The sequence below is a fragment of the Aedes aegypti genome, chromosome 2 (genome assembly GCF_002204515.2).
Source record: "Aedes aegypti strain LVP_AGWG chromosome 2, AaegL5.0 Primary Assembly, whole genome shotgun sequence".
Classification (NCBI taxonomy): domain Eukaryota; kingdom Metazoa; phylum Arthropoda; class Insecta; order Diptera; family Culicidae; genus Aedes; species Aedes aegypti.
Genome location: NC_035108.1, coordinates 96,885,798 through 96,896,744, shown reverse-complemented (window position 1 = coordinate 96,896,744; position 10,947 = coordinate 96,885,798).

Genomic DNA, 10,947 nt, shown 5'->3' with positions numbered 1-10,947 from the left:
TGTTGGAGATTCTAGAACAGTTGTAATTTTCTTTAAGTAAATTACTAACACGAGTATCACAGAAACAAGGCTATTGAGTAAGGGATGCTTATAAATTCGTTGCAAATTCCATGAACTTTTAATTAACTAATGAAACAAATTCATATTTTTCCATATTACTATTTAGGAATTGAACTTCTAAATGGTATAACGAAACACATATTATCTTATTATTTCCTCTGATTCCACTAAAAAATTGATAAAAAGTTTTTTATTGCATTTTATTCTAAGAATTTGACGAATTTGCTTCCACTTATTGGAAGACTCTAGTGAAAACAACTAAAAAAATGTTTTCTTAAGGAGTTGTTAGGCAAAATCATTACAAAATATTTAGAAGCCTTTGCTTTTTTTAACAAATGAAAATGTAATTAACAATGTCAAGAAATAAAAAAAATGTATTTAAGAAATAAAAAATAAAAAATATTGATTTTAAGAAGAGTTTCGTCAATGCTATGCTCAATTGTTTCCGCAGAAGTGCCTCATGAACAGTAGATTTCTTACAAATATCTTCAAAACATATTTTATAAAATCTTATAAAATTTGTGAATTTACACAATTAGTGAATGCTTGAGTCGCAATTTAATATATGCATTCATTTAACAGTTCAGTAGTCGCGCTGTTGAATTTTGTACAACACACTTGAAAAAACCTCGCTTTTCGTACACAACATCAGCGTGATGCTTCTAGCGGTGGTCAACCACGCGACGACTGAAAGGTTAAGAGTTGTCCTAGTATTTTAAAAAGGATCTTTATGGATTGTCTAGTATCCCAAGCAAAAACAGCAATATATGCATAACGGTATACGTTAAGCTAGCAATACTGTATAACTACAATTAAAGTTTATTTAAAGTGGAAAAGGGCCCCTCTACAGGCATTTTTGTGTTATATTTTATAAAATTTACTCGACCTTTGTGAAGCCTTTTGACACCTTAAGGTAGCTATACAGTAGATGCTAGATTTATGTACACCATGTATATTCATGAATAATAGCTTGAGCCGCATGGTTACTTGGGATGTTCAACGAAAACTTCAATCACATACAAAATTGCATCATAGGGGCGCCCAACGGGAGGTTTGCCAAGGGCGCTGTGAGGCCACGCTACGGCTCTGGATATTCCTCTTCAGGCCTTTGGAAGAATTCTGGAAGGATTTTTATTATTCAATTTACAAATATCACTCACTTTCGTTGCATGGAACCAATTGTAGATAAAATCTTTTTCAATATTTTATGTAAGGGCGTTTCTAGGCCTATTATAAGGTTGCTTTGAGGTGTATTAGTTTTTGCATAAATGCTTGAAAACAATTTTTGGCCCATAGTGGGGCAAAAGTTCGAATCAGCGGGGCAAAAGTTCGACGCATGTATAAAATCACGGAAAAATTTGCAAATTGCCTAAAATCCACATATTATCTTCAAATTTAGTTAAATTTGTCTGATCGTGTGAAAATTGTCACCAAAATTTTACATTTCCACTTAGTTTTGCGAAAAACTGCTATTTTCGAGTATATTACAATTAACTCGGTTTTGGGCAATTTTTTGATGAAAATTTAGTGTGTATTTTTCGCTAAACTTAAGTTTACGGCTGGTGTAAGGCATGCCTGTCATAAAAGGATCGATATTTTGTGTTTAAGCCAGCGAACTTTTGCCCCACACTAAATTCGAACTCTTGCCCCACCGGTGGGGCAAAAGTTCGAATAAGACAATCAATTTTGAAACTGTTATAACTAAAAATGAGTAAATATTTTGACACAAGTTTGTTCAGCAAAATTATAGCCAATATGTTGAAGGTTCACTGTATGGTATTTTTTTTGTTTTAACTGCTATTGTTTTCCTGGAAACTTTGATTATACCACTCAGGTCGAACTTTTGCCCCACCTTACTCTATGGTCGCTTTAAACTACGACATACAAAAAGAAAGGACTTTAAAATACTAACTACCGCATCACAAAAGAATATTCCTTACACTAAGAGCTTGTGATGTCATTGCTTGTTTTAGCCTCAGAGCTGTTCTAATTAGAAAATAATAAATTCTTTAAATATTGATCAGTGCTAGCATTTTAAAGTTTAATTTTAAAAAAAACTAACTCGAGAAGGATTTAAACATTGTTTCTTAACAGATGTTTTGTAATATATTGAAGGATAATAATCGACCAGATATTGATGCAATGTGTATGGGGCCTTCTTTAGCCGAGTTGTTAGACTCTAGCTACAAAGCAAAGCCTTTCTGAAGGTATCTGGGTTCGATTCCCCAACGGTCCAGGATCTTTTCGTAATGGAAATTTCCTTGACTTCCCTGGACATAGAGTATCATTGTACCTGCCACCAGGCTTGATAATTCTCCTCAACATCAGCAGAGTTCGGTGACATACTCTAGAGCAGCGTACTGCCTTTGCCTCTTTTCGAGGGAGCGAAAAAATGCTAAGCAGAGAGGCAACGAAAAATGAGCGAGGAAGATGCAGCACAAAACATAACAGAGTAAAATTCCATCAAAAAAGGGTGCTCTCACAACTCCCCGAGGACTGTCTGGTCGGGCGTGTGTCTGGTTGAAGTGTGAGTAATGATGAGCATCGCAACGAGAGTGGAAGAGTAGAAGTTCATTTTTCTCTCCTCGGAAAAACGGCAAAATCACCTCCTCTTTGCATCGCAGAGGAGTTTCTATCAAGCCTGCGCTGCCACACGATATACAAATGCAGAAAATGGCAATTATGGCAAAGAAAGCTTGCAGTTGATAACTGTGGAAGTTCTCATTGAACACTAAACTGAAAAGCAGGCTTTGTCCCAATGAAGACGTACCGCTTTGTCTCAAATTCCGAACAGATTCATATTCCGAACACTCGTCTTCTGTATGGCGATTTGGTTGAAATGTTTCGCTGAAATATGTCATCAAATGAGAAGGCCATGGCAATCAATTGCAATTCAATTTTAACGTCTTCCAATCTATTTTATACGTCGAGAGTAGTGATGATTCTCTAGTTCGAGACCAATAAAATTTGCTCAAATAAATTTATTGGCAAAATCATTAATTTGAATACGATTTATTCGTGCTGTTCAGAATTTGAATCAAGGTGTTCGAAATATGAGTCAGAATGAACACTGCACAGTTAAAAATAATGAAGATTACACGTCATGTAAACTTCATTTATGCCATGTAAACATGACGTCATGTAAATTTAATTCTGAAATCATGTAAAAATGTGTTTTATGTCATGTACACTCAGGATCCATGACATATAATTGAAGTTTACATGACATATCATGTAAATATCCATGATATTCCACGCTCCAATTATGTGCATTAAATGTCTCAGAAATTTACACGTTGCGTTCGAACTGTGTGTGTTCGGCATTTGAACTAAATTGTAGTTCTATACTTTTACTTAAAAACAATACTAAACATATTCAAATTCCCTAAAGAATTAAAAAAAAACATAAGTTTTTTCGCTCAAATTGAAAAGTCCTTTATTAAAAACTTTTCACGGTATCCAGCATGTGTAGTGCAGTGATAGATTTTCAAGAATTTAGCGTTTATTTTCCTCTTTAGGGTGTTAACAATATTCGCCCTCTCAAAAATTTTGTGCTGGCTATGTTGAAAGAACTAGACTATCGAAATTCATACATTTTGCCTTATGAAAGGTAGAACGATTATTACAATACGAACGGCTTATGTATCGTTTTAGCATCAGATCAAGGCATTGATAGACGCGTGGTGTATACACGGGCCTATCGATCGCAAGGTCCTTGGTTCGATTCCAGGTTGCCGCGAAAACATTTTTTGTTTTCAAAATTTGATTGCATAAGACAAAGGTATGAATTTCAACCCGATATATTGTGGCGAATTTTCATAAGCGGTGCCTACGTATTTCAATAGTTGTGAATCCAGTAAAAATAAAGACACATTTTTTAATTATTTTATTCTAGTTGTCTGAGCGTCCCAACTAATATGTGATTGGTGCACTGTGTTCATAAAAAATCGGTAGAATGCAGTGCCACGCTTGAATCATATGATTTTGAAGCGCGGCGAGTTGAGGCGCGTCGCGAGTGAGTTGTGCGCTGTCCGTTTTTGTTATCGAAACTGTTGTAGATGAATTTGAATCATTTTGGACGTTTAGATACCATTTTTGCTTTTGTTCAATTATTTCAATGTTCAATTAGGAATTTAAAAAAAACGCGTTATGAAAGTTCCGGCCTCCTATATCTGAACATGTCAAATGGTCAAGTGATTATTGTAGTTCAAAAAGTGCCCACATGCGATCGCTAGACTTTATACATACTATATTCATATACGATCCCATTAAAACATTCGAAATATAATGAAATATTACCGAGAATCACTCGTGGAATAGGAGGTATACACTACATTTCCGACCATGTATCCGGATTGGCCACAGGTATCCAAATCCTAGTGGATGCATATGAAGATGCAACTAATCCCCTTCACAATACCATTAATATTTTGAGAATTGGTCTATGGAGCCAAAAGATATGACCAAAAACGTGAAACAAAGTCGTCCACGCCTTTCAAGAGTTAATTATGGTAAATAGAATTCTCTCAAAGGGGCTTAGATAGCCATAGCGGTAAACGCGCAGCTATTCAGCGAGACCAAGCTGAGGTTCGTGGGTTCGAATCCCACCGGTCGAGGATCCTTTCGGGTTGGAAATTTTCTCGACTTCCCAGGGCATAGAGTATCTTGGTACCTGCCACACGATAATGGTCATTGGCATAGTAAGCTCTCAGTTAATAACTGTAGAAGTGCTCATAAAAATAAGCTGAGAAGCAGGCTCTATCCTAGTAGGGACGTAACGCCAGAAAGAAGAGAAGAGAATTCTCTTAAAGTTTGAAATGATTCGAAAGATATTTGTCTGTGCACACGACATCTGAAGAGTACCGTAATCCGGGGTATCATTGATCAGCGGGGTAACATTGATCGGAATGACTCACCTCATCAAAAGTTCGTATTATCATTTATTGATGAGACATTTCCAAATCATGAATGGTGCTTCTCTTTCTTATATTCATGAGCTGATAAATATTAATATTTTTGTGAAAATTGCGTTTACCTTATGCGTAAATTTGTCAACTTTTCGAAATAATGATTTTGATTGGTTAGGATGACACTACCGAAGATTCATGTCTCACATAAGTTCTGCAAACGATATAAGCAAGGAAAATGTGATTCTTACTAAAAATGACATAGCTGAAAACGATTCCGTTGTCAAAACTTTTATAAGTATGCCCAATTGAGCAACATTACCGAATTACTGTTAAGAATGTAAAATTCCCTTTGGAAATTGCCTACCTTTAGGCGTATTCCGAGGTTCGAGGTGTTTTTAATTTTAAAATAACTCAAAAAGTAAATGACTTGTAAGCGTTTGGCCTTCATATTCGGCTTCAGGGGCCATGATTTAAGTAAATAACGACATTTTCAGTATTACCGAGCGTTGTTTATATAGGTGATCAATGTTACCCCATATCAACTAAATCAAAAAATCGCTTGAAACATTTTTTTAAACATGCTTAAATCTTTCAATAAACAAAATACAGTATATAGTCTCGAGCTATGGGTGGCAGTACTTGTTTTAAAAATATAAAACCTGCAACATTTGCATTTTCAAACGAAATATTGAAGAAACATTCAGAAAAATGATCAATGTTACCCCGGATTACGGTATACGAAATTACTATGGAAAAGGCCAACCATTTGTGTTAATCCCTGTATCTCTTCGAAAAAATATTCTGTGCAAAAGCTCACCAACTCTTCCAAACTGAAATCTTCCCTACAACTTTGTTTAAAATCGCATTTTGGTAGGATATCAGGATAAATTTTTATTTATTATTATAAAGTGGGTTTGCATGTAGCATGCTTTATTAACTCTTCAGCAGACAACAATGGATAACCAAGCGGGAAGCATAGTTTAAAGTAATCCAGGCTACTATGTTCTACTGCAAAAAAACAGTGTTGCTCTGAAAGTAATTGAATGACCATCTTAGCATGATTAAGACTTTGGAATCTACAAATTATCTAGACATTCAATCAAAATGTGGTCTTGTGCTGGGAACATTTCAGTTGAGAAGAGTTTGTTCACTTTCCCATTCAATATTGTAACGAGCAGTTAGAGGACTGAACACAAAAGGTTGACATTTCCCAAATTTGCATCAGACAATTGAACCATCTTCAATTCTTTCATCGTTCGTACATACGTGTCACAAATCAAATGCACCACAAATAAATGCACTGTCATGCAAATGGCTAACAAAGAAGCCGGCTTAGGTAATTATGCATTCAAAATAAATCATCTGTGCATGTCATCGTTCAATCATAGGCAGCCAACCACCTGTAGGCAAACGCTGCACTTCTAATAACTAGTAAACTCAATCAACCCGGTTTAGCCAGTTTTCAAGTTCAATGTTGCCTCAAGTCCGTCGTCGTGTACATGCGTAAGTAGGTACTCAATATCTAGTGAAGTTACCGTCCTAACACATGTTTCCACTCATACCTTACCAGCAGTTAGCGGTCAAGCTGTTTGGTGCCAGTCAAGTGTGAATTGATATAATATTGCTGTTGGCATACTGCCTTACCTACTAGGTTGGCTTGACCAGTTCCAAACTTTTATGAAGACAAGCTGACACGCTACAATCGCCATACCTCTTAAGTTATCAATGATCAGTCTGTATGGGTTCCAACGGTTTTCTAACTATTATATTCATATCATTTATGGATTTGTGAGTTTTTTTTTGCGGGAATAATGTCTTCCTCTTTTTCTATGTGCGAAATCTCCATGAACCCTTCGTCTGTATTCTGTTTTTTTGTTCTTCCTTTATCTTCTTCTTGGCATTATGTCCTTACTGGGAAAGAGTCTTTTTTTTGCTTGCGTTCTTATGGGCACTCCACAGCTATTAACTGAGAACTTTCTTTGCCAATGTTGCCATTTTGCATTCGTATATCGTGTGGCAGGTACGATGATACTCTATGCGCAGGGAAGTCAAGAAAATTCCCATTGCGAAAAGATCCTGGACCGACCGGGAATCAAACCCAGACACCTTCTGCATGGCTTTACTTTGTAGCCGCGGACTCTAACCACTCGGCTAAGGAACACACTTAGATTAAATTACTGGGGTCGGTAAAATTTTACTGGGTTTTGCAACTACCGAAAAAGTCAGTAAAATGAAAACTGTCACCACGCGTAATTAAAAAGCAAATTTCACCATGTTTTATTTTTTAACGATATATAATATAAAAAGGAAGCTCTCTGCAAAATTTCAGTAAAAATCTCTCTTTTTCGATTTCTGACATTTATTTTAGTTTACTGACTTTTTCGATAGTTCAAAAACCCAGTTATTTTTACCGAACAGATTGAGTGTGAAGGCTCCAAAATGGAAAGACATACCGCTGACGATTGGAAACTCTCGAGTTCGAATCCAGTATCCAGGCGATTTCTAAATATGGTTGTTTTATCATGATTATTGTGTACCTTACATTTAAGACACTTTAAATGACAGAAATTTTATTTCATTTTTAAACCAGCCATATAAAAGCTGAATTAAATGCTTGTAAAACGTTTTTAAAATTGAACAATAAAGTTGGTATTCAACGTAATTTATTTTTGCACAGACAATAGGTTAACCTTAACAGGAGAATTTCGCTATGATCATCGCACATTCAAACTAGCTATATGTTTTTAATCCTCATGCACAGATCCATGCTTCTCAAGTTTCCTCACTCAAGTGTCACGAGTCATTCGTTGGTCGCCTCCTTCAGTTAGCGTTCCGCGAAGGTATCATCAGGATCAATCTATTTTTGGCCTTTCTGGTTCTGGGATTTCTTTGATCTTTGCATTAATTGGTGTCCCAAGGAACGGGTTTCTCCAGTTGTGACCCGTTGTTGTTGCTGGAGATCGTTTTCGGGTCTCAGCAGTTTGCATGTCTCCCTATGTGTGTGTGTGAACCGAGTGCCGAACCTGAGCAGAATTAGATTTCAAAACTTTTTTTAAAAATGGTTTCGAACTTTGGTTTTTGAGACCACTGCTGTTCTTCCTTAGCCGAGTGGTTAGAGTCCGCGGCTTCAAAGCAAAGCCATGCTGAAGATGTCTGGGTTCGATTCCCGGTTGGTCCAGGATCTTTTCGTAATGGAAATTTCATAGATTTCCCTGGGCATAAAGTATCTTCGTACCTACCACAGAAGAATGCCATAAAGAAGAAGAAGAAGAAGAAGATTTCCCATTACTGCATATTTGTCACATTCAGCATTTACGACAATTTTAGGTTAAAACCGTGTGATATTACCACATCTTGAACACTTTCGACCAACTTACTCAAATCTAAGAGATTGTTCTAGAAAATTGGAAAAAAAACAAGTTTTTGTGTCACATTGGTATTATACATGTAATAGTAATGAAAATTCTGTCAGATTTATTTTCTGTCTATTCATCAGATATGCGATATGAGCAGTACAAAATTTCAGCTTCAAATAAGTATTGCTCGGCTGTTGGTAATTTTTAGAAATTTTAGTTTCTTCCCATACTGCCAAACTGGCAAAAAATGCATACTTGCATACATAGGTTTTGTCGAATGTTTGGAATATGCAAACATTACACTACCCATAATGTTTGATCAAACAAGCGTTTAGCACAATCTGTCTAACGCCGGAGAGGCAAATAAAAATTATCCTAAACAATTATTTCCGACATCAAAATAAGTTTTCGATTAGTTCTCATTCCCAGCTCGGGATCCCCTCCCTCCACCCAACTGAACAGGTTGCGATTGGCGAGGAAAGATTTGCGTCAATTTCGGGCCTTCACACACAACAATATGGCAATTTTTGGGAACGATAATTTCTTTTTCTCCTGTCCAGTCAAAGTAGCGTAGTCGTGTGCGCGAATTTGTGAAAGTTGAAATTAACTTAGCGGAGTGGAAGGAATTATGTATCCCGTATGCAGATACACGACGCCGATAATTCGGATATTAACTGACAAAGTGCGTTTCCTGTTTTTTTAATATTTTATTTGGGGTGTGGCATGGTTGGTCATTTGTAATACAGGAAACCACATACAGTTACTTATTGCGAATGACTCAATTAGGCGATAATCTTCTGTTTTATTCCCATTGCTTTTAATTGATATAGGAGGTTTTTTTTTTAATTTCTGTATTAGTATTATTCCAAACATTACATGCATTGCTTATATCTAGGTGTTCTGTATTATTAGACAACATTATCATCCTAATTTGGTAAAACAAATTTAAGATTTTATTAACATTTTGTTAACAACATATAACATTTCATTTGCAGTAGCAGTTCAGATTTATTACAGGTTAGTTGATTTCACCTGCTGACAAAAAAAACGCTTTGAATTTACTTAACCTAACTTAACCTAAATATATATATCGGATTAATCGTGGCAATAGGAGATTTTAACGGTTTTTGCCTGAAATAATTAATTATTGTAGTTGACATTTGTTCCAATGTTTCAACATTGGATATTTTATACAGTAAGGACCCGATTTTGTCAGCCCCTCGATGAATTTTAGGCTGACAAAATGGGGAACCTGACAAAATCGGGTCATTTTATTTTGATCCTGTTTTTCAAATTTTGACGTGTTACATGGTTACATGGACTTTTAAGAGGGCGATGGACATGGGCGTAGCCAGTTTTTTTATCAGGGGCCCCCCTCTCCCTTATATTGGTAATATCGATTTTTAACACTTAATAAAAGGCATTGCCATTGCCCCCTCTGGCTACGCCCATGCGTGCATGACATCAAACATTATCATCAATTTTAATGTAAACTTGGTAAAACATGACGATAACAATTTTTTGACAAATTTAAACTAGGCTGACAAAATCGGGTCCAAAAGCTGACAAAATCGGGGGTAGACAAAATCGGGGGCTGACAAAATCGGGTCAGTACTGTATAACCCATTAGTACTATACCAGGGAGGAAGCTTCAACTTCATTTTCAAAATTTTATTTTTAATTCTCTACAGATATTTTTTCCTGGTATTACAACAGCTTGTCCATATTGGTACAGCATACAACATGGCTGGCCTGAAAATTTGTTTGAATATCAAAAACTTGTTCTTAAGACAAAGTTTTGATTTTCTATTAATAAGGGGATCGAGACATTTTACATATTTGTTACATTTCCCGTGACAACATCTCTATTTGAAGGTTTCAAATAAAGAGCTTTTGGTTTAGGGTAGAAGTACCAATTATGGCAATAGTGGGAACAAAAAGAGATTTTTCTTATTGTTTCACTAGACTATAATGGCTTATATTCACAGGAATGATTAAACTATTTGTTTTTGATGGTAACTAAACCTTGAAAAGAACATTGCGTGTCGATAACTGGTACTTAGAGTCTATGAGAGCCCAATTATGGCAATACTCTGGAGGCGGTTTGTTTACATTTTTTGATCAGTAAAATAAAAGAAGTAAAGCTATTTTACTGGTGACTTCCACGACGGGACGGTTCGGTAAGGCATTATCTTCATGTTTTGTACTCAATTACTAAGATTTTTCAATCACACGTTCGAAAACGTTCGCGAGCGGAAGATGCTAATTTCATGATAGAGAGGGGCTTTCAGCGACACTCGATTTTTGAATTTTCCCCCTTTTTTCGTTAAAAATTGGCACTGGAAAGGTAATGTGAGATCATTAATGCTGTTTTGTATCATAATTTGCATTTACACTACATTTTGACTTCTTTTTCGAAAATTAATTTTCGCCCATGAACCCATTGCAAAAAATTGATTTAACATATATTTAACCCAAAATTTTTGGAAAATTTTATGAGCGAAATCTTCATTACATATATGCGTTGCATAATCATTCGCTCTTCATGGCGTTTGAGTTCATTTCGTGCAAATATTCGATAGTCTATAATTGGTACACTTATATGTCGAATGCTAGGAACG